At 42.6% G+C, this 25,803-nt stretch overlaps 1 pseudogene; it reads left to right on the forward strand.

Moving 5' to 3' along the window:
- The first annotated feature begins 349 nt into the window (after positions 1-349).
- Positions 350-25,269, forward strand: LOC115193821 (kinesin-like protein KIF26B; annotated as a pseudogene).
- The last annotated feature ends 534 nt before the right edge of the window (positions 25,270-25,803 follow it).

The following is a 25,803-nucleotide window of genomic DNA, read 5'->3' on the forward strand; positions in this document are numbered from 1 at the left end:
CTCATTTGGTATTAGACAAAATGCTCCTTTTAACCCTCTGACTAATCTAGCCTGGTCCCATACCAGCCGACTCTTCTGTCATTGCCAAGCCATACTTTGGCATGACATTGAACAATCACAAAGAGGAGTTGGCTAATAGCCCGAACAGACTGGAACACAAGGCTATGGATATTCTAAACCTAAAGAGGATCCTTCTCTCCACAGTTTTCAGAGAACTTCTCAGGGGACGGAGTGAGACTGTACCGGTTCAGAGCAGTCCAATGGCTTCTGCAGACTTGTCCTTTCTGGTCAGGTACTGTATGTGTGAAGCTGGTCAGTTAGATGTTTACAGAGTAAACATGGGTTCCCTCAGGTATTTTTTTTATTAATGATTATAAAAAAAGGTTACATAATTAATATGTTTCTCAGTCATCATTGAGAATGTACCTACTGTGTTTTGGAAAGGTCCACATCCTGTCTTTCCACAGGGCAGCCCAGAAACTGAGCCAGACGTCGAGGAGGAAGGGCCAAACGTCCTCCCCCTCTCCCATGGGTCCTCCCCCCCATTACACCACCTGCTACAGGGGCATCATCCAGAGGTCTCCACCCACAATCCCCACCTGCCTCCTTCAAGCTGCCAACAGAGTCAAAGATGCACCTAATGTCGGCAAGGTAACCAACTGTACTCATTGGTTTACCTCAATCTTGACCAACCAGGTCATTATTGTAAAAGATAATTTGTTCTCAATTACTTACCTGACTAAATAAATGTTAAAATGCATGTTTAATTAAAGCTTTTAATTAATAAACAAATAAACAAACAAACAAATTCATAAATACATTGTTATCCCATAACCATTTGCTTAGAAGTGTTTCCAGAGTCATAAGTGAAGAAGATCCTATATCAGCACTCCATCTTTATCATATAATATGGTGCTAATGCCCTTTCAGTTTCTGCCCTCCCCATCTGGGGTATAGCCTACTGTAGAGGAAATCAATGTGGTTTCCTCGCATTTCACAGACAGTCTGCTGTGGCTGGTCTAGAGTTACAGATAACAGGCCTGGGTCCCACCTCATCACATCTCATCCCATCTCATCTCATCCCACCTCATCACATCCCATCACATCTCATCCCATCTCATCTCATCCCATCTCATCTCATCCCATCTCATCACATCCCATCCCATTTCATCTCATCCAATCTCATCCCATCTCATCACATCTCATCCCATCTTATCTCATCACATCCCATCCCATCTCATCCCATCTCATCACATCTCATCCCATCTTATCTCATCTCATCCCATCTCATCCCATCCCATCTCATCACATCCCATCTCATCCCATCTCATCACATCTCATCCCATCCCATCTCATCTCATCCCATCTCATCACATCCCATCCCATTTTATCTCATCCAATCTCATCCCATCTCATCACATCTCATCCCATCTTATCTCATCACATCCCATCCCATCTCATCACATCTTATCCCATCCCATCTCATCCCATCTCATCACATCTCATCTCATCCCATCTCATCTCATCCCATCTCATCCCATCTCATCTCATCCCATCCCATCTCATCACATCCCATCCCATCTCATCCCATCTCATCACATCTCATCCCATCCCATCTCATCTCATCCCATCTCATCACATCCCATCCCATTTTATCTCATCCAATCTCATCCCATCTCATCTCATCACATCCCATCCCATCTCATCACATCTCATCCCATCTTATCCCATCCCATCTCATCCCATCTCATCACATCTCATCTCATCCCATCTCATCTCATCTCATCCCATCTCATCACATCTCATCCCATCTCATCTCATCTCATCTCATCCCATCTCATCTCATCCCATCTCATCCCATCTTATCTCATCTCATCTCATCTCATCCCATCTTATCCCATCCCATCTCATCCCATCTCATCCCATCTCATCTCATCTCATCCCATCTCATCACATCCCATCCCATCTTATCTCATCACATCCCATCTCATCTCATCACATCCCATCACATCCCATCCTACCTGCAAATCAAATCACATTTTATTGGTCGCATACACATATTTAGATATTATTGCAGGTGTAGCAAAATTCTTGTGTTCCTAGATCCAACAGTGCAGTAATATCTAACAATACACAGCTATACACTCAAATCTAAAAAGCAAAATTATGGAATTAAGAAATATTAGGACGAGCTATGTCGGAGTCCGGAGTATATATATATATATATATATATATATATATATATTATGGGATGTATAGACATTATGTACAGTATATAAATCTAATATTTAGTATATATGTAGGATATGTAGGACATAATTTTATATGTACAGCAATAGTTAAATAGTATAGGCCTTGACTAGAATACAGTATATACATATGAAGTAGGTAGAACAGTATGTAAACATTATTAAAGTGACCAGTGTTCCATGACTATGTACATAGGGCAGCAGCCTCTAAGGTGCAGGGAAGTGTACTGGGTGGTAGCCAGCTAGTAACAGAGACTATGTTCAGGGCAGGATACTGGGCGGAGGCTGGCTAGTGGGGACTATTTAGGGTATGTATACATTATATAAAGAGGCATTGTTTAAAGTGGCTAGTTATACATTACATCAAGATGGCAAGATGCAGTAGATGGTATAGAGTACAGTATATACATATAAGATGAGTAATGTAGGGTATGTAAACATTATATAAAGAGGCATTGTTTAAAGTGGCTAGTGATACATTTATTACATCAATCTTTTCATTTTTAAAGTGGCTAGAGATGAGTCAGCATGTTGGCAGCAGCCACTCAATGTTAGTGATGGCTGTTTAACAGTCTGATGGCCTTGAGATAGAAGCTGGTTTTCAGTGTCTCGGTCCCAGCTTTGATGCATCTGTACGTACCTCCCCTTCTGGATGGCAGCGGGGTGAACAGGCCGTGGCTCAAGTGCCTAAGATGAATTTCTTCAGCCTCCTGAGGTTGAAGAGGCGCCTTCTTCACCACACTGTCTGTGTGGATGGACTATTTCAGATTGTCAGTGATGTATACACCGAAGAACTTGAAGCTTTTCATTTTCTCCACTGCTGCCCCATTGATGTGGATGGGGGCATGCTCCCTCTGCTGTTTCCTGAAGTCCATGATCAGTTCCTTCGTTTTGTTGACATTGAGAGAGAGGTTCATTTTGCACTCAGCCCAGAACAACGCAGGGAGAATCTCTCTCTTTCTCTCTCTTTCTCTCTCTCTCTCTCTCTCTCTCTCTCTCTCTCTCTCTCCCCCTCTCTCAGTAAATGGCTTCTTGAATAATTCAGCCCCCATAATTAGAATGCGACACAAGGTCAATAGAATAGTTAGGGATGACTCCTGTATCTGTTCTGCAGGGAAGGAGTTACAAAGCAAGCCTCCATCCAACAGATAGCAGACTGACGAGCTCTCATCACTGGCTTTTATTACGATTCATCATAATCCATGCTCAGATATTACATCATGCAGTCCTAAAGTGCTGCTTTGTGATATCAAGTAAATCACACTTGACAGCTTTTATAAGAGCGAGATAGAGAGACGGAGGTTTTATAAGAGCGAGATAGAGAGACGGAGGTTTTATAAGAGCGAGATAGAGAGACGGAGGTTTTATAAGAGCGAGATAGAGAGACGGAGGTTTTATAAGAGCGAGATAGAGAGACGGAGGTTTTATAAGAGCGAGATAGAGAGACGGAGGTTTTATAAGAGCGAGATAGAGAGACGGAGGTTTTATAAGAGCGAGATAGAGAGACGGAGGTTTTATAAGAGCGAGATAGAGAGAGGGAGGTTTTATAAGAGCGAGATAGAGAGACTGAGGTTTTATACGTTCAGTTAAGTTAATTTAGCATTATTATGTGGTTCATTGTCTTCATGTAGTGATTCTGTGAGATTCTGTTCCTTCCCACGTGCAGAGTCGGACCTCAGAGGGATCTTAATGAGGTGGCTGTTGGTGTCTAACTGAACATAAAACCTCCTAGAGCCTTTAAATCCACAGTGTTCCTGAGGTCATCTCTGGATCCGTGGAAATCAGTTAACATAGCATTCTTACTCAGGATATATAGGATGTAATGAATTCATAATAATTGATCATTGATTGGAGGTATGTAGTGCTTTTACAGACGGTCAAAGTCATTTTTCACACTTTACAGCATACAATTACACATAGCATCACATCACCAGATTCTAGGATCTCAATGCTTTATAGTACATAAACTCACCTCATCCACCACCAATGTGTAGCTTATAAACTGTTAATACAGGTTTTTCTCTACATACTTCACTTTTAACCAAGTTAGTATGAAAGAGACACCATCTCGTGAACAGCAGGGGTCCAGCGCTGTAGAAATATGCTGCCTACCTATTTCATACTATTCACCAGAGTGACGTTTGAAATCTCTCCTCGGATGCCTAGCCGTGCTAAATCCCTTTTCCATTTAGCTTAATGTCGTCTTACACCTATTTCAAAGGAAACATAGAAATAGCAGTGGATAGAAGCGAATAGAATCAGGAAAGCTGGGAGACTGGCAGGGTTTAATGCAACTGATGTGTCTGTCATTTCCTACCTGCTTTAACAGGGATCCTGCCTGTGACCCATATCGACAGCTACTTTGACTATTCTACAATCCCATCTGATGCTTTAGGTGTTATTGTCTAGGATTTAGATAGTTTAATAATGCATGGATTTTTATGCCTTTTTGGTTCTATCGGTTTTCTCGTTTGAAGAATACATTTTTACTGGTGTTTTTCCCATATGGAATATTTCAATCAGCAGTTGAAACAATAACAAAGCGTCCTCCCCACCACTGTTTCAGTACAACGTTGAGGGATGGGGCTGGATGCAAGGACTGACCTTCCGTGATATCAAAATGATAGTTTTAACCATGTTTTTAGGCAATTCAGTGTTTGTTTACGTTTACTTTGTTTACAAACATTGAAGTAAAACAAGCCTATATTTTGTGTTCTGATGGAGTATGACAGTTGAACTAAGCTCACGAGGCATTTATAAGTTACATTATAATCTTCAAGAATCAATGGGTACATATCATTCATTTACAAAAGTCCAAAAATGGATGTAACAACTGCTGCTTGCCTCTTTAAGTACTCGTAGTTTTTACTAAAGCAACCTATTTAGAAAATAGTCTCAACATAGAGTTACCTGGAGATCTTGACTTTGAGCTTGACCTGTTATCGTAAGAACTCTCCAAATCCTTTTAGAAAATAAATTATTCAAGTTGAATCTCCATTACTCAAGTTGGATAATGGAGTCTCAAGTTATCACTTTACATGACGGAGAGAAACTTCATGCATACTGTAGATCTATCATTTCCCTCCTCTGTCCAACATCAATTCATCCCAGCTCCCAATAGTCCCCCCGAAAATCATTTGAATCTCTCCCTACAGGTCAAAGTGGTGCTGCGAGTTTGCACCTCTCCCCCCGTACCCCCTTCCCAGCCACCCATTATCAGAGTGGACCCAGCTAAACGAAGGGTCACCATGATGGACCCAGCTACTACCCACAATCAACAGCTACATTCCAACTCTAAACCGACACACTCTGGAGCAGCCAGCGGTCCCTCTAAGGCATATGTCTTTAACGCAGCCTACCCCCCAGAGTCAACCCAGGTCTGTGGGTACAGTATGGTTGGTTTTTACGTCTGTATGATGACCTGAAAACTGATGGGACATAAAACATAGTTTCCAGATAGCCATCGCTATGTCTTAGACTCTCAGCCTCTTTCATTTCCTAGCAGTGTGTGTTAGTGTTGTTTGATGGATCGAGCACATTCAGACAGAGCAGAGCATTTTATGAATTCATTCTTCTTAGCTTTCATTTTTTAGCGTTTTAAACAGCAGGTTAAATGCTAAGGTGTATGGATGGAAGGATTCACCCTCCTTTTTGTCTCTGCCAGGCGGAGGTGTGTGTTGGTATTCTGCCTGACGTCATCCGTTCTGTGGTCAACGGGGCAGACGGCTGCGTTCTGTGTTTTGGACATGGTGAAGTGGGTAAGTAATGACTGTATGTGGCCAGGATGACCAACCTTCATATGGGGGGTGGCTATTGTGTAACCTTTATTTAACTAGGCAAGTCAGTTAAGAACAAATTCTTATTTACAATTGACGGCCTACCCCGGCCAAACCCGGACGACTTGCCTAGTAAAATGACTATTATCACAACCCCTTTTACATAAGGAACAAATCCATCTCTTTCATGTATCTCTTTTATACATTCCTTCCATCCATCTATTTCCTATGAGAGGTGGCATGGGAGGTGCTTCATCCATCTATTTCCTATGAGAGGTGGCATGGGAGGTGCTTCATCCATCTATTTCCTATGAGAGGTGGCATGGGAGGTGCTTCATCCATCTATTTCCTATGAGAGGTGGCATGGGAGGTGCTTCATCCATCTATTTCCTATGAGAGGTGGCATGGGAGGTGCTTCATATGTTTTTGCCAAAGAGATCTTAGTCGCGCAATTTTACATCTAACTACATAGATGTTTAGTGCAGTATTTTTCAATCAATTCTTTTTGCATGAAAACAAGTCATCTCTCGTTCAATGACAACAAATAATTAATTGAAGAATCCCTACTGTTGACCAATCACAGACGACGGGGCGTAGACTTCAGCTCCGAACTTTGGCTTGCCACCAGAAAAAAATGTGTGTCCCCGAACAGCCGAAAAAACCCTCAACAAAGTCCAAAACGAACAAAAACGTCACAAAATGTTGTCATAGTATTTGCACAAACACTACCAAACTGGGAAGCATGTGGACGCCTTTAACCTCATTCAATTAGAGTGAGTAAACATAGGGTCCCTCCCTCCCTCCCGACTGGATCACTTAGGGGGTTTCTACTCTTGTTTTAACCGTCATCCTCATTCCAGGCATAGGCCTAATGGCTCAGTTCCAGGCAATCTTGTATCTCTTCCAATTCAAGCCAAACCCATGGTGTTTTCTAATAAATAGGGGTTTACCGGCTGAAGATGGCATGTTCGAATTAGAGACTCCGTCTGATCTGAATTCACGCAGCTGTGGCCTTGGAGTAATTCATGTAAATGCTCGAAGTTTGATTTCGAAAATGGATTTTATTGTAAATCTGGTGGACATTCTGGTTATAACTGAATCTTGGTTAAAGAAGTCTATACTGGACTCAGATTTTTCTCTGACTGGAATATAATGTTTTTAGAGAACAACTTGACTGTTTCTGTATCCATCACCACCCCTGTCCCTAAGCAATTTGAATGTCTAGTCCTAAATGTGGGCCTTGGTAATAATGCCCATTTGACACTAATGGGAATTTATCGCCCTTCCTCGGTCTCCTTATGTCCTCTTAACAAATTGTCTGACCTGCGGTCCAACTATGCTAAATCCAATTTAAAAAACCCTGAAAAATCTACTCTCTTAGATATTATTGTAACAAATACCCCTCAAAGGTTTACAGCAAATGGGATATTTGCCAATGAGTTCAGTGACCATTGTCCAGTTGCCTACATAAGAGATGTTAAGATACCTAAATCTCGCTCATGCATTATTATAAAGAGACATTTTAGGAATGTTTATGTATGAGTATGGCATTAGTCATGTAGACCCCTGACTCTGTTTATCTTAATCGGTGTCAGGTCATACTTGAAGTAAGTATACGGCGATTAAAACAGCTGGTTTTCTGAGCAATCTTTCTAATTATTAGGACGTGTAAACAGCTTAATCAGCGTTCCAGTGGTGTATTTGATCTGCACATGTACCAGCACCGGGTAGCGCAAGCTTCCCTCTTATCCATGAGAGAAGTGAGCTCAGAAAACCTGAATGGGTGCATCTTGCAAATCATTTTCACATACAGACTTTATATGTCAAAACTCAGAATCAAATAGTCTTCGCAAAAATAGCATAGTCACTGTGGTATAACATTTGTTTTGACTGGTGATTTTCTGCATTTATAAGAAGTCCCGTCAGTAGCCTGATTTCAGATGTGACCATTTAAACAGAATTATTAGGGAAATCATTCTTCCTGCAAAGCATGTAAACGTTTTAAACAAACTATAATATTAACTTGACTATCCACAATAATCACATTATTACGTGCAGGTAACCGTGCTCACTGATTCTACGTCTTATTGGTCCTTCAGACATTTAAGAAATATATGTCTATCTCTGGCTACAAAAGCAAAATCAACATATTTCTTGGATTGTGTCAGATAGTGGTGGTAATCCAGCTAACTTTTGGAAAGTGGTCAAATCTTTGAAACAAAACTCCACCCCCTCCTTGCCCCAGCAGGTTTTAACAGCCTCTGGTCCCATACTAGACAAAATTGACATTTGTGGGGCTTTTAATGACCATTTTGCTTCAGCTGGCCACCTGTTTGTAAGGATAGTCTAATTCATCTCATTTAGGGTGTTAACCTAGTAGCTGAGGACTGTAACTGTTTTTCATACGTGTTTTCTGTTTTGTTTTACATTATATTGGTTGTTGTATTGTTGTGATCAGGGCACCACTGGGAATGAGACCACGGTCTCAATGGGTTTTGACTGAATGAATAAAGAAGAAGAATACAAAAAACAAATACTCAGAAAGGCTTCCTTGTGGGCATCAGGGAAGAACCCTTTGTGATGTAAGTGCCATCTTTTTTCAAAGAGTGTAATGGAGGAGGATATGTGTCTGCTAATAAGTGACAGATATACAATGTAAAGTGCTGTTCGTAAATCCAATCGGTTCTTATTAATACATTTTCTTCTTAAAATCAGGGAAATATGTTCTGTAAATACTGCCATTTCAGAGGACTGTATTTTGACTGTTTTGGGTGAGGACAATTAACACTGCTTAATTAGAACCTTCATTTGTGGGAAATCTGTCCTTTCCATCCCCTCTGTCATCCTATTTAACCCTACAATGGGGACATAACATGATGCTGAATGGCAGTGCAGTTGAGGGTCTCTAGGTACAAACACACACACACACACACACACACACACACACACACACACACACACACACACACACACACACACACACAAAGAGAACCCAAACTGACTGTGTTGTGTGTGCCTTATTTCTGTATTTAACAGATAAGTCCCACACCATGATGGGTAGTGATAGCAGTAGTCAGAGTCTAGGGGTCATCCCGTGTGCCATCTCTTGGTTCCACAGTCACATGGAGAGGAGGAGGGAGAGGACTGGGGACAACCTGGCTGTGTCTGTCTCTGCTATGGAAGTGGGGAGGACGAGGTCCTCAGGGACTCACTGTCAGGCAACCTCCAGGACAGCCCACCAGCAGACCTATATCTCTATGAGGACACCATCTATGGAATGCAGATAAATTATGATCGATGGTGTTATTGTTGTGGACGGTTCAGATCAGATAGAAATTTGAAACGCTTATAGAACAGACTTGAATCTTTGTTACGCTTAACATGGAATTGTCAGTTCTGCATTACATTTTTTTCATTGGTGTGAAATCTGTGCATAAGTACATTTTCTTAATGATGCCCCAGGTCTTAAGAACACAGAAAAACATGTGCTGCTGTAGGCACTGTTATCACTACATACAGTGGTGTAAAGTAGTTAAGTACTACTTAAGTAGTTTTGGGGGTATCTGTACTTTACTTTACTATTTATATTTGACAACTTTCACTTTTACTTCACTACATTCCTAAAGAAAATATTGTACTTTTTACAACATACATTTTCCCTGACACGCAAAAGTACTCATTACATTTTGAATGCTTAGCAGCACAGGGAAATGGTCCAATTCACACACTTAAAGAGAACATCCCTGGTCATACCTACTGCCTCTTATCTGGCAGACCCACTAAACACAAATTATTTATTTGTAAATTATGTCTGAGTGTTGAAGATAGCCTCTGGCTATCCATACATTTAAAAAAACAAGAAAATGGTGCCGTCTGGTTTGCTTTAAATAACCAATTAGAAATTATTTATACTTTTACTTTTGATACTTAAGTATATTTCAAACCAAATACTTTTAGACTAAGTCAAGTAGTATTTCACTGGATGACTTTTACCTTTACTTGAGTCATTTTCTATTATGGTATCTTTACTTTTACTCAAGTATGACAATTGGGTACTTTTTCCACCACTGACTACATACAGTATGCCACTAAGGTGTCATGTCACATTAAGGGTATCTTGTATAATGACTGTGTTTTGTTTGTTAATTTGAAGGCTCCATTCATGAACTAAATACACTAGTTTATCCCTAATTCAGATGTACTGTCAAAAAAGCCAGGTAGTGGGAGTTAACATATTTACGCTACATAGTCCCTGTTACATAATGACTTTGGCATTGTCACATTGAACAACATTTAATATGACCATTTTTGCTGTGCAGGTCCGGAGTCTGTGCTAGAGTCCCTCTATCCCCCTCTACATAAAGTGCCTTCAGAAAGTATTCATACTCCTTGACCTTTTCCACATTTTGTTGTGTTACAGCCTGAATTCAAAATTGATTAAATATATTTTTTCTCACCCATCTACACACAATACCCCATAATGACAAAGTGAAAACATGTTTTTAGAAGTCTTTGCAAATTTACTAAAAATGAAATGCAGAAATATCTCACTTAGATAAGTATTCACACCCCTGAGTCAATACATGTTAGAATCACCTTTGTCAGCGATTACAGCTGCAAGTCTTTCTGGGTAAGTCTAAGAGCTTTGCACACCTAGATTGTAAGTATTTGCATATTATTATTTTTTTAATTCTTCAAGCTCTGTCAAGTTGGTTATTAATCATTGCTTGACAGCCACTTTCAAGTCTTGTGATAGAATTTCAAGCTGATTAAAGTCAAAACTGTAACTAGGCACTCAGGAATATTTAATGTCGTCTTGGTAAGCATCTCCAATGTATATTTGGCCTTGTGTTTTAGGTTGTCCTAATGAAAGATTCATTTGTTTACCAGTGTCTGTTGGAAAACTGACTGAACCAGGGTTCCTCTAAGATTTTGTCTGTGCTTGGCTCTGTTCCATAGTCCTTGCCGATGACAAGCATAGCTATATCATGATGCAGCCACCACCATGCTTGAAAATATGAAGAGTGGTACTCAGGGAGGTGTTGTGTTGGATTTGCCCCAAACATAACACTTTGTATTCAGGACATAAAGTTAATTTCTTTGCAACATTTAAAAAAATGTTTACTCTGCCTAGAAGGCCAGCATCTCGGAGTCGCCTCTTCATGGTTGACGTTGAGACTGGTGTTTTGCGGGTACTATTTAATGAAGATGCCAGTTGAGGACTTGTGAGGCGTCAGTTTCTCAAACTAGACACGCTAATGTACTTGTCCTCTTGTTCAGTTGTGCACCGGGGCCTCCCACTCCTCTTTCTATTCTGGTTAGAGCCAGTTTGCGCTGTTCTGTGAAGGGAGTTGTACACAGCGTTGTACGAGATCTTCAGTTTCTTGGCAATTTCTCACATGGAATAGCCTTCATTTCTCAGAACAAGAATAGACTGACAAGTTTCAGAAGAAAGTTCTTTATTTCTGGCCATTTTGAGCCTGTAATCATACCCACAAATGCTGATGCTCCAGATACTCAACTAGTCTAAAGAAGGACAGTTTTATTGCATCTTTAATCAGAACAACAGTTTTCAGCAGTGCTAACATAATTGCAAAAAGGTTTTCTAATGATCAATTAGCCTTTTAAAATTATAAACTTGGATCAGCTAACCCAATGTGCCATTGGAACACAGGAGTGATGGTTGCTGATAATGGGCCTATGTACGCCTATGTAGATATTACATTAAAAAATCTGCCGTTTCCAGCTACAATAGCCATTTACAACATTAACAATGTCTACACTGTGTTTCTGATCAGTTTGATGTTATTTTAAGGACAAAAAAAATTGCTTTTCTTTAAAAAACAAGGACATTTCTAAGTGACCCCAAACTTTTGAACGGTAGTGTATATACATTTTAAATCTAAATAATTAAATAAAACATGTTGTCTTCCTTCCCTGCAGCTTAAGCACCTCAGTGTAGTTTCTGACCCCAACGCTGAGAAAGCTGCTTTTCTCCTGGATGTAGCCATCGCATCACGTCACCGTGCCAACGGCCCGACAAGCAGAACTCGCAGTGACATCCCCTCACCATCGTCCTCCTGCAGCGGCTTATGTTCTTTACTCTGCACGTCCAACAGCAGCTCTCAGAGGGCGGTGCCAAAGGTTTACATTTTTTGTACATTGTAGATTGTAGAACTCCTGCACAAACTATGGTTACACCCTATTCCCTATATAGTGCACTGCTTTTGACTAGAGGCCATAGGGCTCTGCTTGAAAGTAGTGCACTACATAGTGAATAGGGTTCCATTTGGGATGTAACCATTAATAACTTTGTATGTTGCTTCATGTGAAGGGTAGGAGTTTTTACTCACCCATGTAGCAACACAGTGTGGTCAAAGACTTAGTAGCTTAGTTGCAGTCACGATCTGGTTACCTAGTACAAACATAGTTATGTTTTTGAGTTATTACATATTTATTAACTTATTTCCGGATATCTTCTAAACTTCTCAACGTCAAATGGAGGATCTACTCTGTGCTACCAAATTCGTATGCTAGCTCAGTAGCTAGTTCAAGCTGGCTAACGTTAGCCACTAGCCATGCTAGTATGTAATTACATTCCAGACCAAGTGTTTGGTCAGTGACCTGTGGTCTTTGGTCAGTGACCTGTGCGTAACTTGCACTCTATGTGTCCCCCTACAGACTCGTGAGTAAGCTATCCAACTAATACGCATCTGGAGATTTCATCTTCTGGCTGAATAAACTGTACCTAATTTGTTTTCCAAGAATACTTTGAATACTTTGTTCAATTCTCAACTATTCTCTCTGATGATCTCAGTATTTTCCTCCTTTGTTTCCTGTATTTAATTCAGTACCAGGGGGTCATAGCAGATTGATCATGATAGACCTGGCTGACAGTATAAAGGGGACCAGTAGAACCACTGACAGCAGAACTGAACGGCCTGAGTCAGAGCTGGGCAGTGATATCCTGGCCTTAATCAACAATGGAAACAAAAACATCCCTAACAGGTTAGATACGGGAGACTCTAACATTGATTGTATTACAATGCAATGAAACAGGAAATGACTGATTCATGGAGTAGATAATGAAATTGTATGTATAATACTGGTATATACTATAATTGTATTCTTTATGTATAATGTATGACGGTGATGAGGATGTTGTTGATGACGAGGATGGTTTTATTTTGTGCTCACCACAGGGACAATAAAGTGGGTAATATTAACTGTCGTACAACCGTGCTGGCCCATGTGACTGACTTACCAGAACACTGCTCAGAGACACTGTCAACTGTCCAGATCACCTCACGCATTCGTAGGACACAGAAGAAGGAAAAAGTATCTCAATTACTGAATTAGAGATTTCTTACCATGGTGCCAATAATGGTGACAAAAGCATTATTCAATTAACCTTGGGTGGCCTAACTCTTAGTAGACAGTAACACAATGTATATATCAAGGATGTCGCTCTTGCTGCGGGTGATTCCTTGATCCACCTCTACGCAGACGAAACCATTCTGTATACATCTGGCCCTTTGGACACTGTGTTAACAAACCTCCAAACGAGCTTCAATGCCATACAACACTCCTTCTGTGGCCTCCAACTGCTCTTAAAACGCTAGTAAACTAAATGCATGCTTTTCAACTGTTCGCTGCCCGCACCCGCCCGCCAGACTAGCATCACTACTCTGGACGGTTCCGACTTAGGTATTTGTAGTTGTCCACATATTCCAGGTGTCTGGCTAGACTGTAAACTCTCCTTCCAGACTCATATTAAACATCTCCAATCCAAAATTAAATTTAGAATCGGCTTTCTATTTCGCAACAAAGCCTCCTTCACTCACGCCGCCAAACTTACCCTAGTAAAATTGACAATCCTACCGATTCTCGACTTCGGCGATGTCATCTACAAAATAGCTTCCAATAATCTACTCAGCAAACTGGATGCAGTCTATCACAGTGCCATCCGTTTTGTTACCAAATCACCTTATACCACCCACCACTGTGACCTGTATGCTCTAGTTGGCTGGCCCTCGCTACATATTCGTCGCCAGACCCACTGGCTCCAGGTCATCTATAAGTCTATGCTAGGTAAAGCTCCGCCTTATCTCAGCTCACTGGTCACGATATCAACACTCACCCGTAGCACGCGCTCCAGCAGGTATTTCTCACTGGTCATCCCCAAAGCTGTCACCTCCTTAGGCCGCCTTTCCTTCCAGTTCTCTGCTGCCAATGACTGGAACGAATTTCAAAAATTGCTGAAGCTGGAGACTTCTATTTCCCTCACTAGCTTTAAACATCAGCTATCTAAGCAGCTTACCGACCGCTGCAGCTGTACACAGCCCATCTGTAAATAACCCATCCAATCTACCTACCTCATCCCCATATTGTTTTTATTTACTTTTCTGCTCTTTTGCACACCAGTATTTCTACTTGCACATCATCATCTGCACATCTATCACTCCAGTGTTAATTTGCTAAATTGTAATTACTTCGCTACCATGGCCTATTTATTGCCTTACCTCCTCATGCCATTTGCACACACTGTATATAGACTCTTTTTTTTCTATTGTGTTATTGACTGTACACTTGTTTATCCATGTGTAACTCTGTGTTGTTGTTTGTGTTGCTTTGTTTTATCTTTGTCACGTTCGTCGTAAGAAGGAGACCAAGGTGCAGTGTGGTAAGTGTACATCTTACACTTTATTAGATGAACACCGACAAAACAAAGAAAATACAAAAACGAACGTAAAGTTCTGCAAGCTTCAAAGCAGCTATACAAAAACAAGATCCCACAAAAACCCAGTGGGAAAAGGCTGCCTAAATATGATCCCCAATCAGAGACAACGAAAGACAGCTGCCTCTGATTGGGAACCATATCAGGCCAACATAGAAATGCATAATCTAGAATGCCCACCCAAATCACACCCTGACCTAACCAAATAGAGAAATTAAAAGGCTCTCTACGGTCAGGGCGTGACAATCTTGGCCAGGTCGCAGTTGTAAATGAGAACTTGTTGTCAACTAGCTTACCTGGTTAAATAAAGGTGAAAAAAAATACAAATAAAATAAGAACATTTTAACAGTTTAGCAGAATTTTTTTCTGAAGAGTCAAAAATGTATCACTATCACTGATTTTCTCTGTCCCACCAATCAACTACTGAATTATTGATTTCTTACCATTATTTCTTACCAGATTTCTCCCTATCCCTCCCCCGCTCTCTACCCCTCTCCCTCTCCCTCCCCCAGCATTCAACAACCTGCTCTCCCAGTGGTAGAAGCCTGACTAGAGAGAGGAGTGGAGGGAACTCCACCAGTGCTGTAGACTCTGACCTCAGTGACCTGCCCCAGCTCAGGCTCGGCGACCTGCTAGATGGCCATTCAGCAGTGACCAGTCCTGTGACACGGTCATTCACGTCAACCCTGATGGCTCTGTCCAGCAGCCCAGTACGGAGCTGTACCAGCAGGGCCAGCCGGAGTTTACCCATATCATCCCCTTTCTACACCGGCATAAGGCTGAAGAGGAATCGGAAGTTATGCTTTTTGCTCTACAGCAAGAACTAATGCTGCACCTTCTAAACATCATTCCCAGACCGGAGGGAGAGAGGAAGGAGAATGAGTGCATCATCCAAGAACAACTTTTTCAGAATACAGAAGAAGAAGTGGGCCAGTGTGAGAGGGACTTGAGTCTTAAGTGTGACACGTTCGCCAAGCTGCAGGAGCGACTTGGGTGCATCGACAGGAGCGAGACAGTTACCACAACTAAGTCCTCTCCAGTCCCCCAAGATGGCTCAGGCCAACCTGAGACTGGGGAGAATACCCCTTTCTTAAACCACTGAATATGGATTTGAAGTATAGTGAGTTTTCCATTGTGGCTGAGAAAGAGAGCTTGGTGACAGATGGCAGTCTTCCTGTCAACAGTTTTCAGAGAGAGGACTCTGGTCTGTATGACTGTGAGGATGGCAGTGCAGCCAGCTCCAACGAGGACCAACCACACCCCTTGGGCTCTATCAGTTTACATTCAGTCTGCCAGAGCCTGAGCCAGGGCAACCCCTCTGAGTACAGCTACCTACCACAGCACCGTGAAATCTATTCTTAGATCAGCCCGGTGCCAAACTCACATCCTCCTCTTCCCCTGTCTCTGGAGCCAGCTGGATACCCAGGGAGGTCTGACTGGCTGCAACCCAAGACCAGGACCTCTCCGGCGGTCAAGAGCTCCCCGATATCCCCCTCTCTCTCTTCATCCCTCTTCTCCCCCTCGTCCTCCACCACCTCCTCCTTGGCTACCAGTGTTCCCTTAGGAGAGATGATCCTTCCCCAGCTGTCCACCACAGAGTTAGACCTAAAGGATATGAAGGCTACCATCACAGTGACGGTCTAGCAGCCGTTGGGCCAGATGGGTCAGGACGAGCTGGTGTTCAATGCGGCGGAGGAGGTGACCATCAGTGGGGCTCTGGAGAGTAGAGGCCGGGCGAGGAACATCATCAAAATCAGGGATGCCCACTCCTCCTCTGGCCAGGCTTCAGTGTCTGTACTGGGTTCCCTTCCCATCAGGATTATCAGTAACTTCAGTGAAGATCCAGCTTCTACTACAGGCTCCACTATCAAGGCCATGGACCATGCTAATACCACTAAGACCATGGCTGTTGAAGTCAACACCAAACCCAAAGCCATGTCTTCTCTTTACAGGGTGGAGAACAGGTTCTTGCCCTCCTTTATAAACCCCTTGCTCGCTGATGTTAGTAGGGGTAGTGATGCGGAGGGGTCTCATCCCAGAGGGGTGTCTAACACTCTCTCCATGCCAGTAGATGCTTTAGCTGAACCTGAGAAGGAAGATCATCTAAAAGGTTCAGGAAATGAAAGGAATTACGAGAGGAAGTCCAATAAGAGCATGTTGATGTCTTTCCTGGGTCAAACTAGTGGCACAGCATCATGTGACACATGCCTGGAAGGAGGCTGATTGCTATGAGATGATGTCATCTGAGAGTAGGGCCAGTGGGAGGGATGGTAACCAAGCAGATAGGAGCTATCCCATAAGAGGGGACGTTACCACCTGTTTCCTCACCTGTCATGACAGAGTCCTACCTGTTCCCTCTTCCTTAATTACTGCAAAGCTGTCTGGGGACTGTAGTGAAAGCATCCGGAATACACCAGAGAACTGTAACCCTGGTTACCCTGCAGCTAACCAACACAGAATAGCCAGTCTACCAAGAGGCAGGCATAATATCAACAAGCAGGAGAGCTATAGTCTGATGAGAGAGGAGTATACAAGTAAGGAACCAGATGTTACATCATCCACCCCTGGTAGTCCCGGGGTGACCCTGGAGAGGAGGCCATCCTCAGCCAGGCAGGGGATCTGCTCCTGGGCCAGGGAGAGCCTCCCTCTCCCCTTCTCACCAGCTCGGAAGTACAGCCTGGAGCAGCATACCCAGAGAACTAGTAACCGTTCTCTCAGCACAGCCAGTAGTTCACCGTTGGAGCCCATGCCATCCACTCTGAGTGTTAGACATGATAGCGGGAAGCTGAAATCCCCTGTAGTGGAAAGCAGTAGGCTGTTCAGTGCTAAACTAGAGCAGTTGGCTAGCAGGACCAACTCTTTAGGTAGAATACCACTGGAGTGCCACACTCTGGACCGAGGCAGTAGCCTGTCCTCTGTGAGCTCCAAGGGGTCCAAAAGTTTTGAATGGGAGTCAAACCATCCCACCCTACCCTGGGCCAGCAGGAGCTGGCCCATTCCCTTGACGGATAACAACACCCCCAACACAGCCCATTCTCCCAAAACCAGCAGGTCAACCTTTATAACTGACCCCAACACAACCCTCCAGTCTCCAAGATCCGGCCGGTCTAAGCTCTCTGCAGCAGGGAAACCCGCCCTAATGCCCGCCGGATCTCCATCCCTAGTACCAAGAACCTCAGCTTTTCTCTCAAGGTGCTCCATCAGTCCATCAACAGGAGCACTGGTCTTTCCCCTGATGGGAAGAGTCCTGAGCAAAGTCCACCCTGGTCCACCCAGTCTCTAAGCCATAACCAGACCCGGTCGCCTCAGACCCCACCACCGCGCCTTGCACCAAAGTCCCCCGTCCGGGTCATCAACGGGCACATCTTAGAGCTGCTTAGAGGGGCCTCCGGAGGACTAACCCCGGCAGCAGCCGGAGTTACCTATAGATCGATGGGAGAGGCTCACACTGATTACCCTGTACCCTCGCCCTATGGCAGGTTGACCGCCCCCGCAGGCCCAATCACCTCAGCGGGCACGGCAGTGATGTCACTAGCGTGTTGAGCGGGGAGCTGCCCCCGGCCATGGGGAAGACAGCGTTATTGACCAATAGGGACAGCATGGTGAGCAGTGGCTATGAGAGCATGGTAAGAGACAGCGAAGCCACAAGGAGCAACACATCCAACAGAGACTCTATCAGCGATAAGAGCTGTTCTATTATCAGTGTGGCCCAGATTGGGAGGAACCCTAAGAGGAGGAGCAGCAATGGTAAGACCTGATCTGGGTAATTCCTTAGTTGAATGCACACCCAGCGAGCAAAACGGGACAAAACTGGTTGAAATGATGTGTTAATGATGTAATTTCAACCAGTTTTGCCAAATGGTCATAAGTCGTTGTAGATACAAGTGCCTGATTCATGTTTTCCGTTTTGTGCTGTGTTAAAATATCAGGTGTGAGCTGTACACAGGTGCAGATGTGGTAAACAAGGTCCTCTGTGTTAACAATAAAAACACTGATATGTGTGTGACATGCTTTTTCAGTGCTCAGAGAAATAACAACACACTGGCAATAAGGTTACTGAGGGGTCTCTACACCCTTTCCCAAGTTCTCACTTCCCATCATGGATTTAAAAGTATGGGATCGGTGTGACCATTGGAGTTTCCCTTTTTGTTTAGCTGAATTCCATGAGAAAGTATTTATTTATATTTAACCGGGCAAGACAGTTAAGAACAAATTCTTATTTACAATGACTTCTTACCCCGGCCAAACCCTAACCCGGACGACGCTGGGCCAATTGTGTGCCGCCCTATCGGACTCCCAATTACGGCTGGTTGTGATACAGCCTGGAATCGAACTCTATCACTGAGATGCAGTGCCTTAGACCACCATGCCACTCGGGAACCCAAGTATGCAAGTGCACACTTTGGGAAGGGTGGAGAATCGGGACGCAGACAGAAATGGCTGGGGCCAGGGTCCAGGGGCAGAGAGGAACAGGCAAAGCTGAAGCCTTTTTCCTCTATACGGTCTGTTTTTGCTAGGGGCCAGGTAACCGGGCAAGGATTCACATTTTCCCAAAATGACTTTCATCAATGTTGTTTTTCCCTTAATTAACAGTATTCCACTTTTCATGTAGCCTCATTTTGTCCAGCTAATAGCCTAACCACTGACAAGCAACACTATGGACTAAATGTTCAAATCCTGTTGCTGCATGATTATTTTTCTGCGACAATACAGGTCCAATTTAGATCTTACATCTGTACTCCATTCTACTTGACCTGTAGGCTCCCAGCCGCGGCGTCTCTCCCACGACACGTCCGTCTCTCAGGAGGTCAGCCAGTGCCCCCAGGTCTCGCTGGATAGAGAGTGACATCCCAGAGGCCTACGAGATCAAGGTGTATGAGATAGACGACGTGGAGAGGCTGCAGAGGAGAGGAGGAGCAGACACACAGGTGAGGGGACGAGATGTTGGTGTTTAAGGATAGGCTTGGATACATGTTTAGTTTATTAGGGGAAAATCAGGGCTTTCTTGAGTTTGTGTCTAAACACAAATAGCCAAACACAACTCAAGCACAATCGCAAACTTACCATGCATTACATGATACTAGCATGTACATAATCTATATGTGCACTACATACAGTGCCTTCAGAAAGTATTCACACTCCTTGACAGTGACAACACTACAACAGACATTCACAACATGAAATAATGAGATCGGTTACAATCTTAAAATCAATAAAAAAGGAGCGGTCATAGTGCAAAAGTGCAGCAATAAATATACATTTAATTTCACGTGCAGATTCAAAAAGTGTGTGGTCTGTGCGATAAAAGAGTTATTGTCTGTTGCTATGGAGTTTGGGAAGTCTAAAACAACAACTTGAGGGGAAAAGCGCAAAATGGTTGATCAGGCCAGTCTAGGAGGAGAGCTACTGTTAGCTCTCCTCACCACTTGCTTTCTGAATGTCACTGAGATATGTGCCTATTGCACCCCGATGACCTTGCTGTCCACCTTAACCACCCTGTCCAACCTATTTTTGTTACAAACATTAAGATTGCCAAACCAGGCCACCATTGAGAACATCAATACGGATTCATTAAAACTCCTGTAAAACAGTGTTATTGGCTGTCTTGCTGATCTTAAACAAGTTCATCTTTCTCAGGAAAGAAAAAACTTCTGCTGTCCCTTTTTACAGATGGCATCTGTGTTCTCCTCAAACATCAACTTGTTGTCCAGCACTGTTCCCAGGTACTTGAAGGTACTAACCAGCTCCGTGTCCAGCAATAATCAACAACCAATTTGACAGAGCTTGAAGAATTCTTTAAAGAATAATGGGGCAAATGTTGCACAATCCAGGTGTGGAAACTCTTAGAAACTTACCTAGAAAGATGCATAGCTGTAACTGCTGCCAAAGGTGCTTCTACAACGTATTCTACAAACTATTTATATTTTTCATTTTCAATAAATTAGCAAACATTTCTAAAAACATGTTTTCACTTTGTCATTATGGGGGATTGTGTGTAGATGGTCGAGAAAACAAATCAATTTAATATTGTAATGATGGGGCGGTGAGTCGGAAGCAGGTGAAACGTTTTAATAAAACCAAACCAAGAACGCGACACTATCATAAGGCAGAACGCTGATACACAAGAACAATACCAACTAGTGAGTGAACATGGGAGAGTGACATATAAAGGGGAGGAAATGATGAAGGTAATGGAGTCCAGGTGTGAATCATAATGATTAACAGGTGCGCGTAATGATGAGTGCCAGGTGTGCGTAATGATGAATCCAGGACCGGTGGTTAGTACTTTGGCGACGTCGGAGGGGAGGAGCAGGAGCAGACGTGACAAATACATTTTTGAATTCAGGCTGTAACACAACAAATTGTGGAAAAGTCAAGGGGTATGAATACTTTCTGAAGGCACTGTACATACCGTACATACATACATTCATAAATATATAGAATTATGAACTAGCCTTTGAAATGTACTATTTTCTAATTTAAGGTGAATGTAGTCAGAAGATGTGTCACAAATGGCACCCTATTCCCTACATATACAGTACCAGTCAAAAGTTTGGACACCTACTCATTTAAGGGTTTTTCTTTTATTTGTACTATTTTCTACATTGTAGAATATTAGTGAAGACATTAAAACAATGAAATAACACATATGGAATCATGTAGTAACCAAAAAAGTATTAAACAAATCTAAATATATTTTAGATTCTTCAAAGTAGCCACCCTTTGCCTTGATGATAGCTTTGCATACTCTTCGCATTTTCTGAATGAGTATGTCCAGACTTTTGGCTGGTACTGTACTTTATAACCAATTCCATGTGGGAACAATTTAAGAGGTTTTGAATTGAAATGGTCATAAAATGTGGCTTAGAGGATTTCCATAGATTTTAGGATTTGCCAGACATTTGACAAACCCTAACCAAAATCAATTGTCATGTACTTAGACATTTTTTTCTGATTTTTTATTTTTTTATTTGTAGCAGACAACAATTCTAGTCATTGAGCAGACTCATAGAGGATATCTCTAGAGTGAGCTGACTCTATAGTCCCTCTAACCTCATCACCAGAGGCAAAATAAAACATTTGCTTACCTCTCATACAGAGAGGGACATGAAATAGAATAGGATGTTTTACACAGCCTGGAGGTGTGTTTTGGGTCATTGTCCTGTTGAAAAACAAACGATAGTCCCACTAAACGCTAACCAGATGGAATGGCATTGTAACGAGCGTCGTAAGGTTTGGACTAAGGTGCAGCGGGAACATGTATACTTATTCTCTTTATTAAATCGAAAGAAGAAAAAACAAACAAATCACATATACAAAACAACAAACGCCACTAAACAGTCCTGTCATGTGCACAGACACAAAACAGGAAACAACTATCCACAAATCCCATTACAAAAACACCCCTATACATAGGACCTTCAATCAGAGGCAACGAGGAACAGCTGCCTCCAATTGAAGGTCAATCCAATGAACTAAACATAGAAATAGATAGACTAGACTGAACACAGAAATACACTAACATAGAACATAGACCAAAAAACCCCGGAACACATAAACCAAACACCCCTCTTACATAAGTACATAGCCCAACAAACCCCGAACCACATAAAACAAACACCCCCTGCCACATCCTGACCAAACTACAATAACAAATAACCCCTTTACTGGTCAGGACGTGACAGGCATATCGCTGCAGAATGCTGTGGCAGCCATGCTGGTTAAGTGTGCCTTGAATTCTAAATGAATCACTGACAGTGTCACCAGCAAATCACCATCACACCTCCTCCTCCATGCTTCACTGTGGGAACCACACATGCAGAGATCATCCGTTCACCTACTCTGCGTCTCACAAAGACACAGCTGTTGGAACCAAAAACCTCAAATTTGGACTCATCAGACCAAAGGACAGATTTCCACCGGTCTAATGTCCATTGCTCATGTTTCTTAGCCCCAAGCAAGTCTCTTCTTCTTATTGGTGTCCTTTAGTAGTGGTTTCTTTGCAGCAATTTGACCACGAAGGCCTGATTTCATGCCGTCTCCTCTGAACAGTTGATGTTGAGATGTGTCTGTTACTTGAACTCTGTGAAACATTTATTTGGGCTGCAATTTCTGAGGCTGGTAACTCTAATGAACTTAATGAGCTGCAGCAGAGGTAATTCTGGGTCTTCTATTCCTGTGGCGGACCTCATGAGAGCCAGTTTCATCATAGCGCTTGATGGTTTTTGTGACTTCATGTGAAGAAACTTTAAAAGTTCTTGAACTTTTCCAGATTGACTGACCTTCATGTCTTAAAAGTAATGATGGGCTGTTGTTTCGCTTTGCTTATTTGCGCTGTTCTTGCCATAATACTTGGTATTTGACCAAATAGGGCTATTTTCTGTATACCTTGTCATAACATAACTGATTGGCTCAAACGCATTAAGAAGGAAAGACATTCCACAAATGTACAATTAACAGGCACCCCTGTTAATTGAAATGCATTCCAGGTGACTACCTCATGAAGCTGGTTGAGAGAATGCCAAGAGTGTGCAAAGCTGTCATCAAGGCAAAGGGTGGCTACTTTGAAGAATCTAAAATGTATTTTGATTTGTTTAACACTTTTTTGTTACTACATGATTCCATGTGTGTTATTTCATAGTTTTGATGTCTCCACTATTATTCAACAATGGAGAAAATAGTAAAAAATTAAGAAAAACCCCGGAATGAGTAGCTGTGTCCACATTTTTGACTGGTACTGTATATGTAGTGAAACGTTTTGACCAGGGCCCATAGCGCTCTGTTCAAAAGTAGTGCACTATGTATTAGGAATAGGGTTCCATTTGGGAGACATCCAGGATACTTAGGTTTGTTGTTGTGAAAAAACTCTGAGTTGAATCAGATATTTATCCTAAGTTCACCTTGCCCTTAAATGGCTGTGTTGCTGTTAACAGGGGATAGCTTGCTTCAGTGCCAAACTCAAGTTCCTGGAGCACCGTCAGCAGAGGGTGGAGGAGATGAGAGCCAAGTACAACAGCCTGAAGACAGAGCTGGAGCTGGCCAAACAGAACCTCAGGCTGGAGCCAGGGAAATGGAACATGGAGTGTGGGTGTTTTCTGTAGATTCATCAGACATTAATTAACTAGTCAGTTTATTTCTCTTAGCAACTGGACTTACACTACAAGGTGTGTGAACATTCATCTATTCATTAATGACCAATGCAATAGCAACTGTACAAAACCATTTATCTTGTGGCGTTCTTTTCAGCAACCATTGCATTGACTCTTGGTATTGTCATAGAATCAGTCTAATAGATAGAATATTCCATCCTACTGTGGCCCAACTTCTTATGACACCAATCCCGTTAACAGTGTCTTGAAAAACGTTTTGGAACAGAGCTACCTCTCACATGAATGTGCGCCAATGAACTGATGTCCTTCTCTGAGTCAACAACTTCCCAGCCTTCTTGTTCGCTCTCTGTTCATCATAGAAGCCTCAAACAACTTTCTAAAGACTGTTGACATCTAGTGGAAGCCTTAGGAAGTGCAAAATGAATCCTTAGTCACTGTGTGTTCGATAGGCAATGACTTGGAAAGATTCCACGCATCAGATTTCCACTTCCTGGTAGGATTTTTCTCAGGTTTTTACCTGCCATATGAGTTCTGTTATACTTACAGACATCATTCAAACAGTTTTAGAAACTTCAGAGTGTTTTCTATCCAAATATACTAATAATATGCATATCCTAGCTTCTGAGTTTGAGTAGGAGGCAGTTTAATATGGGCACGTATTTCATCCGAAAGTGACAATACTGCCCCCTATGCGATTGGTGTCGTAAGAGTAAACACAGCACAGTAAACCTCTTCTTCTCTCCTGTGCTTGTCTGGTGTGTTGGTGAGGATATGTTATGTTAGGTGGCTAATATTGATCCTCAGAGGCCTTCCTCGTTCATGTTATTTTGAGATGATGGCTAGAAAAATGAACCTCACGTTGTGTTTGTGTAGTTGACCTGTGGCAGACGTTTGAGGTGGACTCTCTGGAGCACCTGAAAGCCTTGGAGATTGTCACGGCGAGGCTGGAGAGCAGGGTCAACCTCTGCAATGTCAACGTCATGATGGTCACATGCTTCGATGTTGCCACCAAGCGCCGGCGAGGAGATGATGTCGGACGGACAGCAGCAAGGACTCATGGTAATTTAGTGTTCATTTTGTGTAATTTTGTTCCCAGTGTTGTTAATAGATGCACAGAGAGAACGCCACGATGGAATACCACCGTCACAGAAAAGTTTTGGCAATTTTTGTTGGTGCTTATCTGAAATCCTCTTGAAAACATAAACATTTGCATTTCAACTCCCAGTGTGGACTTCTCATGAAGAAGAGGGAATGAAATCTCAGAAGACCACAGAGCACACTCACTCTGAATGATGTATATTCTGACTCATGCAGATAAATATTCACTGTTATGCTGATAGATCAGCTCAAGGCACTCCAACACACACTCCAACTAATCACAATGACTCACTGATACATATACCACAGCTTCACCTGGATCACACACACACACACGCACGCACGCACGCACGCACACACACACACACACACACACACACACACACACACACACACACACACACACCAGAGGAGGCTAGTGGGAGGCGCTATAGGAGGACGGGATCATTGTAATGGATGGAATGGAATCAATGGAATGGTACCAAATCCATCAAACACATGGAAACAACATGTTAGACTCCATTCCATTGATCCATTCCAGCCATTACAATTAGCCCATCCTTCTATACCTCCTCCCACCAGCCTCCTCTGACACACACTCCATGATGTTTGTTTTATGAATCTTATTTACAGTATCAGCATGTGGTGTGTCAACACTTTATAAGTTACATGTCTTCACATTTCTCTGTATTTATTATGGTATTGGTATGTACTGTGTCCTAAAACTTTCATGCCAAAGTTTAAACTGTTCTACAGTGGTTGTGTACCCCCTGGTGCTTTGTTCATTCAGCTGAGTCGAATGGCTTGGTGTGAGAGCTGATGTGTTATTAATG

This window comes from Salmo trutta, chromosome 1 (genome assembly GCF_901001165.1).
Source record: "Salmo trutta chromosome 1, fSalTru1.1, whole genome shotgun sequence".
Classification (NCBI taxonomy): domain Eukaryota; kingdom Metazoa; phylum Chordata; class Actinopteri; order Salmoniformes; family Salmonidae; genus Salmo; species Salmo trutta.